This window comes from Neolamprologus brichardi, chromosome 22 (assembly GCF_056152115.1).
Source record: "Neolamprologus brichardi isolate AB-2024 chromosome 22, ASM5615211v1, whole genome shotgun sequence".
In the NCBI taxonomy this organism is placed as follows: Eukaryota; Metazoa; Chordata; class Actinopteri; order Cichliformes; family Cichlidae; genus Neolamprologus; species Neolamprologus brichardi.
In genome coordinates, this window is record NC_142124.1 from 17,300,934 (window position 1) to 17,309,312 (window position 8,379).

An 8,379-nucleotide genomic window follows, 5' to 3' on the forward strand; every position below is an offset into this window, starting at 1 on the left:
CCACCAATAAATTATGTCTGCTTTGTTTTGATATAAATTTGCATTGACCAATAACAAGATCCATTAACAGAAGTCTGACAGCTCTTCAGCTTTTAACGTTGTTACATGATCTTCCTCAGTGGATGGTGTTTAGACTGAAAAACACCACACACAGCATGAGAAACCCTACTGAGAAGTCACTGTATGTAACACAAGCATCAGGCCACTAGAGAGCAGTACACAGTTGAATAGCAACTGTTCAAGCTGTGAGTTTTGTTATAAACTTACGACTGAAGCTCTTGTTTAGCAAGACTAGGAAAACGGCCCATGTTTTAGAGGAAGGTGAACTGCTCACATCAGAAAACATCAGACAATCTGCAGTTAACTTATTCTTCCAGATCATTTTCAGGAAGAGCAGACACGGATATAAAATGGGTTGACCTAATCTGTTCATGTGAGGAGTGGTCATGAAATGCAGGACGATAGGACAGACAGACTTGACAAAGCAATAAAACAAAACAAAAAATATATTGCCTTTATTGTTGCTCCAGAATATAAAATACCAATGTCCAAAAACACAAAGAAGAAATCAGGAGGGAAGGCTCTAGGGTTTAAACACAGCCAAACTGAGGTTACATACACAGACAGAAGGCAAGTGGAAACATCAGGGTAACAATACATAAAGACTATACCAAAAGCCATCAAAGCACAAAAGATCAGTGACCAACAGAAAGAAACACAGGAGTTAGTGTAACAGGGACTCACAGAGACAAAGATTTGACAAAGAGAGGGTACAAGGGATGAAATGTGTGTCATTAAAAACACACTGAAAAAACATTAAAACTGATGCGGCAAATCATATTAAATTAAACATTTGTGTCACTGCTAAAACTTTTAGCTGTGACTGTGTAAGAAATGTGTTTGTGTGCATTCATTTTTACATGTATTTGTCAGTGTGGCCTTGCGCACAGGAATTTGCAAATTTTCCAAATTTACTGAAGTCTCCTTTAATGGTGTAATCTCCGTGTGAGGATGAGATCGTGATATTTAATTCAACGCGTAGCTGACGCGTTTTTTCAGTGTTTTTTCACTCACTTTGCTTTAGCATGTTTAAACCTGCCTCTGCATCCTTGCGAGTTTGTGTTGTCGTTGATTGATCTTGCTCAGTGCCATGATATAATTGTACCAACGTTTTTTTAATAATTAAACTGTGTCTGCACCAAATGAGGACAAAGGTTGTGCTAAACATTAAATATTGCTGTCTATTGGTAATTCTTATCAATAACCCAGCATAACATAGCAACAGTAGGCAAAAAACCAAAGATGAACAAATTAAATAAGAATTAGTAAAAAAACCCAAAAACTATAGCATTTATAATTAAAATTGTAATAACATCTGCTTGTTTTTACCTTTTTTCTGTATAAAATAATGTTAAATATCTGATTTGAAAAAGGTGTCTTAAGATGTTATCCTATCTAATGAGTTCCTCCCTCGAGCCAGACGTAATCTGTCTCCTCGCACAGCCTGTCTGGACGCACCCCCCTCACTTCTCCCTGTAATACAGCCTCTGAGTGCATTTCTCATGTTTGTTTGGTGAGCAGTCAGCACAGTTTTTAGATCACTGCCACACACAGTGAGGAAAAGCTGACCTCAGGAGAGGACACAGATGTGACTTTTCCCTGGGAGCAGCCATCATCAGAAAAGGCCTCCCACCCTCATTTGTCCCCTGGTCCCTGATTAACAAGGACACATGGACCAAATACGTCCAGCTCTGCTGAGTTCATCTGAAGCCTGAAACACAAACACCTCAAGACTAAACATCCTCTTCTATTGAAGCATTATGCAGATTTTTTTGGTTTTGGGGTTTCATGTAATCCAAATCTCCTTATCCAACTATTTTTTGTGCAAGTATTTGGGAATTGGTTTGAAACCTAAAATGATGAAAACGTTTCATATTGCTGACCACTTTAATTTCCAAGCAACACTTCATTAGGAACACCTTGGTAGTTCTGGGTTGGACGCCCTTTTCCTTTCACAACTGCTTTAATTCTTCATGGCACACAGTCCATATTGACATGATGGCATGATACAGTTGCCACAGATAGTATGAATCTACTGCTCCACCTCATCGCAAAGGTGCTCTGTTGGATTGGGCTCTAATGACTGTGGAGGCCTTTTGGTTACGGTGAGTACATTGTCAGCATTGTCTACCAGGATGGATCCATACTTGAATGTTGTTCTGCACCAAATTGTGACCCTATTGTCTGAATGTTGCAGTACAGCTCAAGACTCATCGATCAGGTGAATATTTCCAGTTGTTAATCGTCCAGTTTTAGTGAGCATATGTGAATTATAGATTCAGTTTTTTGCTTTTGGCTGACATGACTGCCATCTGGTGTGGTCTTCTGCTGCAGTAGCTCATCTGCTTCAAGGTTCAATATGTTGTATGTTTAAAGATGCTCTTCTGCATACCTTGATTGTAACAAGTGGTTATTTGAGTTACTTACTTTGCAGTCACCTCTGATCTCTGGCATCAACAAGGCATTTTCATCCTTGTTTCAGCTGCTCACTGGATATTTACTCCTTTTTAGACCATTCTCTGTGAAACCTATTGTTACACACAGCACTTTGGTCTGTGGGACTTGCAATACAAGTAATCTTTATGTGTTTCTATTCATAAACTTAGACCTAACATTCATAATAACATAACAACAATAGAAACGTCAACAGAAACAGATCAAACATTATGCTAAAGACGAGTGGGACCATCAGACCTTGTACCAACATACCGTTTAAATGCCACATGATGGCTGTAAGTATGAAGAACACATCCAGATTTTGCAGCAAAACACATGCTACAATCCAACAAAACTACATTTAACACATAATAACATCATGCCTCTCCATAATAAAAGCGTGCGGGGGCTGAACTGACTTGTCACCCACTGAAAACATTTGGAGCATTATGAAATGATGAATGTACAACAACTGGTGCACAGTCCTGTTAAACAGCTGAAATTCTATTTTAAAGCAAACATTTGGATTCCAACACTACAGCAACTGGTCCACAAACAGCAACGATCACGCCCCAACATTTTCTGAAACATGTTTGTGGTGGCTGCAGTTACAGTCACAAACAGTGGGAATATCAACTAAACATCAGTGCTACAATAGAGACTTACACATAACACTATACTATACTTATATTTTTCTTTCTTTAAATATATGGTTTAACTTACAGTGGAATGAAGAATTGGTTTTGGTTTAGAATTAATTTTCTTTACTGTATTTTTAAATAAGTGCACTCATTTTAGTTTACACTGTTACGTGTATGAGTTGATCTTTCTTTGTTTTTTGAGTTATCTCAGTAGCAGCTGCTCCCAGTCTCTTGGTTGATGAGCTAAAAGGGAGGAAAGGGGCGGAGCAAGTGTGAAGGGGGGGGGGGGGGGGGCGTGTTCTACCCCTTTTTGTGTCTTTGTGGGCTGATCAGCCACTATTTAAGTTTCTCCTTGGTGTTGTTTAAGTAGTTCAGTTTTTTTGAGTCAGTAGTATTGTTTGTTGACAGCTTTCTGTTACTTTGTTACAGAGTTCTATTACTTTGATCTCTTTTATGGGCCTACTATTGGGGGTTTTGGGGGTTAAAAATTTTTTTTTAGGGACTTTAACCTGTGCCTGATATTCCTTCACTGGTCCATTATAATATTCCTAACATTAAATTCAAATCAAGCATTTGAGGAAGGTTTAAAAGCTTGTTTCTAACATTATTAAAGGATATGATCCTTTTCTTTTTTACTCCAGTGAAATGGTTTTTCTATGAAGTATGAAAATTGATCATTAGACCTGTTCTGGACCAGCAGAAGCACTATTGGGTTAAGTTAATCTGATTTAAGCAGCTATTAGGTGAACAGTCTACCCAAAGCTAAATGCAGAAAAGAAGAGCACTGTCAGCTTTTCTATTCTGCAACTACAATGTGCACGGTGCAGAAGAGTAGTGCGGTGTCACACTTGAGTACAGAGAAGAAGATCAGCATAAGGTCATCTACTGTACAGATGGAGGCAACAGCTGTCAGCGCCAAGAAAGTGGTCACATGATCTATCCCTCTGCCTCGAGGAGGATCCTTCTGCCAGAGGCCTATCATTTCCCTCCTCCACAAATCCATAAACATCCGCACCATAAGTTTCCCTCTGAAAGCCTGCATGGACGAATTCCAAGATCATCTCACTCACTCTTGTATTTCCTTCCTTGTTGTCGAACACCAACAGCCTCTCAGTATTTTTGGAGCTTTCCCTCCGAAGCGCAGGCCTCGTAGAGAACGAGGCCTTTAATTTGAGGCCCGTCAAATTCAATGTTGTTAGTTTTGTGCAGACGTGTTCGTGCGCTGGCGGAGAGGCTCTGGGATGGGGTTTGTCCTTCGAGGTGGGGTTACATGATGATGGGTCTGACACGGATCTGACCCGAGCCTGGAAAAGACTGCGTGAAGAGCAGCAGACGGACGTGCGCTGCAGCTCCTGATAACAGATGGAGCAATAAAAAGCACGACCTGTCAGACGCGTTGCTGTTTGATTGATAGAGTTTGGCTCAGCTTGTGCTCGCTTTTTATATTTTTGTTGAGCTGGGGATGTGACCAGATGGCTCTGGGCTGCTTTTCAACTGTATGAAGTTGCATGTGGTTACATGGGCACAGCACTGTTTGCAAGCACAATCTAGCTGAAGCACTAACACCCACCTCTGTGCACATGTGCACACAGAGAGAGGTAGTAGATTGTCACAGGCAAGGCAAGGGCACGTCTAAGTGGTACTCCAATCTATATCACCACCGCCACCACCACATCCATCACGACTTCACTTCAAAATTGCTGTGACAAACTGCCCCAGAAGCCAGTATTATGCCTGGCCGTACAGTCCTGCTTCTGCTGCTGCTGCATATTTGAGCACTGACGGTTTTTTAGGGGATTGCAAGATAAGGGGAAATCTTCTGAGTAAGAACATTTCCAAGACTCTCAAAGGGTTAGGAGATGAAGCTGGGTCATATTTGGAGAGTTGTGCTCGGATTTAGGATGGAAAAAGACATTTTAGTAAGAAAAAAAAGTGTGGTAGCTCAACAAAGACGGTGACAAGTTTAAAAATGAATCAGCAGCAGAAGCTTTCTGACACATTTCTGTTAAAACATCTGCCATGTAGTCACGAGTTTTCCACTCAAATCAGTTCCCTTAAAGTGAAAACAAATAAGGACAGTTATTTACACAGTGTTACATAACGCATCCTGACCTGTAACCCATAAAAACAGACAAGGACAACAAGTTTGTGTATTTAAAGTCTCAGTGGTTTAGTGTTACTCTTCTATAAGCGACACAAAAGACAAAAGCAGTGGATGAAATATTCCAGGCTTCAGTCTCTATGGGAGAACTTCAAAAATATCATATCATATATTTCCCATCATGAAACTGTGTTGTGTTTTTATTAAACTGCATTTGTAAGTTTGTAAGTTTTTATCACCTGAATGATAGAATAAAATATTTTTTGCCTCTACAACACTAAAATGAGTTTAAAATCAAACAAACAGCATCCAGTTGAAGTGCAGATGTTCAGGGAGTTTAACATAACTACAGAATCAACTATTTAGGAATAAATGCTTTTTTAAACACAGTCCCCCATTTTCAGAGGCTGAGAAGTAACTGAACCAGCTAAAAATGTATGAAAAGCAAAGATTGTCTTCAATACTTGGGTGAAAATCCCGTCGGGCAGTCACCGGTAGAAGTGCAGAACACATGGACCTCACCACATGCTGCGTTTCCTCAAGATGCTCTGCAAAACCTTTACTTGTTTGTGGATCTCCTTGGCTTCAGTTTTGTGTTCAGTAATGGAATAACATGCTCTGTTGGAGTGATATCAGGTGACTGACTTGGCTCTTAATAAATATCACATTTCTTTGTCTTGAGACTCTTGGGTTGCTTTCGCAGAATGATTTGGATTGATGTGTACAAATAATTTAGCTGAGACCTGTGTGAGCTCCTTTACATGTCTCCTGGTAAAGTTTAGTCTATCCTTGTTTTTGAGTATAACCATTACCAAGGCATCTCTTAATTGCAGGCTTTCACACTGAATCTGGCCACTTTCGCAAGTCTGTTCTTGACTTTTGTAGAAGCTGTGAAGTTGTTTTTCTTAAAACATGGAAATAATTCTGTGATCACCCACTTTAATGAACTTCCTGTGGTCTTTCAGGTGTTTTGCTGTTGCCGAGCTGGCCAGTGCATTCATTATTTTTGAAGAAGAAAGTTAATTTGGACACTTAAGGGCGTAATCTCTCTTCTGGTTTTTCAGACTAATGATGACACTTGCACCAAAATCACTTTGGACCTCATTTTGAGAATTCCAGTAAAAAGCAGCAAAAACGCAACTGAAACACTTTGCATGAACAGATCTTTTACCTGCACTGCTTATCAATACGTGCCTAGTTACTTTAGAGCCTCTACAAATGGAGGACTATGCATCAAAATTGCTTTAAGTCCTAAAATTAATTTCATTCTTTTTTTTTTTTTTTAAATCCCTTGAATTTAGAAAAGAAAATAAGAAAGAAAAAAATATATATATATACACTGTACAAATTACATACAGAAAAATTTTATTAATTTACATGTTGAAAGGGAGTGGGAAGAAGTAAACACTTGTTTAATCCCACCCCTTTGCCATAAATTATCAGTTAATATTTAGTCAGCTTCCTTACTGATATAATTTGTAATAAAAATAGTGAACAGATTTCTGATATACTATATACTAATATCACATCATGAGTTGTTTTTTGTTTTTTTGTTTTTTTAAATAGAGACATTCACTTAATTTAAATATTTTCCTTTTCTTTATAGTTCGAGAAGATCATATTTTTATAACTCTTTTTGAACAGTTTTATGTTTGGACATTGCTTTAATTCCATATTCAGACAGTTCCATAGTTTCACTCCATAAACAGAAACACAAAAGCTCTTTCTTGTAGAACGAACCTTCATTGTTTTAAAGTTACAAAAACCCCTTAAATTATAACTTCCTTCTTTCAAAAAAAACATACTCTGAATATTACCTGGCAGTTCTTTATTTTTTGCTTTAAATAGAATTTGTGCCGTTTGGAATTTCACTAGATTGTCAATTTTCAATATTTCAGACTGCAAAAATAGTGAGTTTGTATGTTCCCTATAACCTGCATTGTGGATGATTCGAATTGCTTTTTTTTGAAGAGTAAAAAGTGAATGTAATGTGGTTTTATAGTTATTGCCCCAGACCTCTGCACAATAGCTTAAGTATGGTGAAACCAGTGAACAGTATAGAATATGAAGTGATGTTCTGTCGAATACCTGTTTTGCCTTGTTTAGTACTGCAATGCTACGTGATACTTTGGAATGAATATATCTTACGTGAGCTCTCCAGTTAAGTTTTTCATCTATTATTACCCCCAGAAATTTATTTTCAGTGACTCTTTCAATATCAACACCATTTATTTGAATCTTTGCATTTGTATTTAAACTACTATTTCCAAATAACATAAGTTTAGATTTATTCAAATTTAATGATAATTTATTTTTATCAAGCCAGAACTTCACTTTACTTATTTCATTAGTCATATCCTCCAATAAATTCTGCAGATCATCACCAGAGCAAAAAATGTTTGTATCGTCAGCAAAGAGAACCATTTTTAATACTTTGGACACTTTACAGATGTCGTTAATGTACAAGTTGAAGAATTTTGGACCCAAAACTGACCCTTGGGGTACACCACAAGCAATGTTCATACATAAGGAACAACCACCATTTATTTTCACAAACTGCTTTCTGTCACTTAAATAACTCCGGACCCAATCTAAAACTACCCCTCTGACACCATAACGTTCCAGTTTTCTTATTAATATATCATGATCTATAGTGTCAAATGCCTTTGTCAAGTCTATGAATAACCCAGCCACATATTGCTTTTTGTCTATGGAATTTGTGATGTATTCTATTGAATCTAATAGTGCCAATGATGTTGATCTGCTTGATCTGAATCCGTACTGACTCTCAGTGAGTAGTTTATGTTTATCTGTAAAATTTTCCAGTCGGTTTTTAAACAGTTTTTCAAGAACTTTTGAGAATTGAGGTAGTAAAGAGACAGGCCTGTAGTTTGTGAAATGGTGTTTGTTTCCAGATTTGTATAGAGGTATAACTTTTGCTATTTTCATTCTGTCTGGAAATCGACCAGTTTGAAATGATAAATTACAGATGTATGTAAATGGTTTTATAATAGCCTCAATGACTCTTTTAACCACTATCATATCAATATCATTACAATCCAAAGATTTCTGATTTTTACATTTTTTGACAATTTCAAAAACTTCACTTTCATCAACGGCTGTGAGAAACATAGAATATGG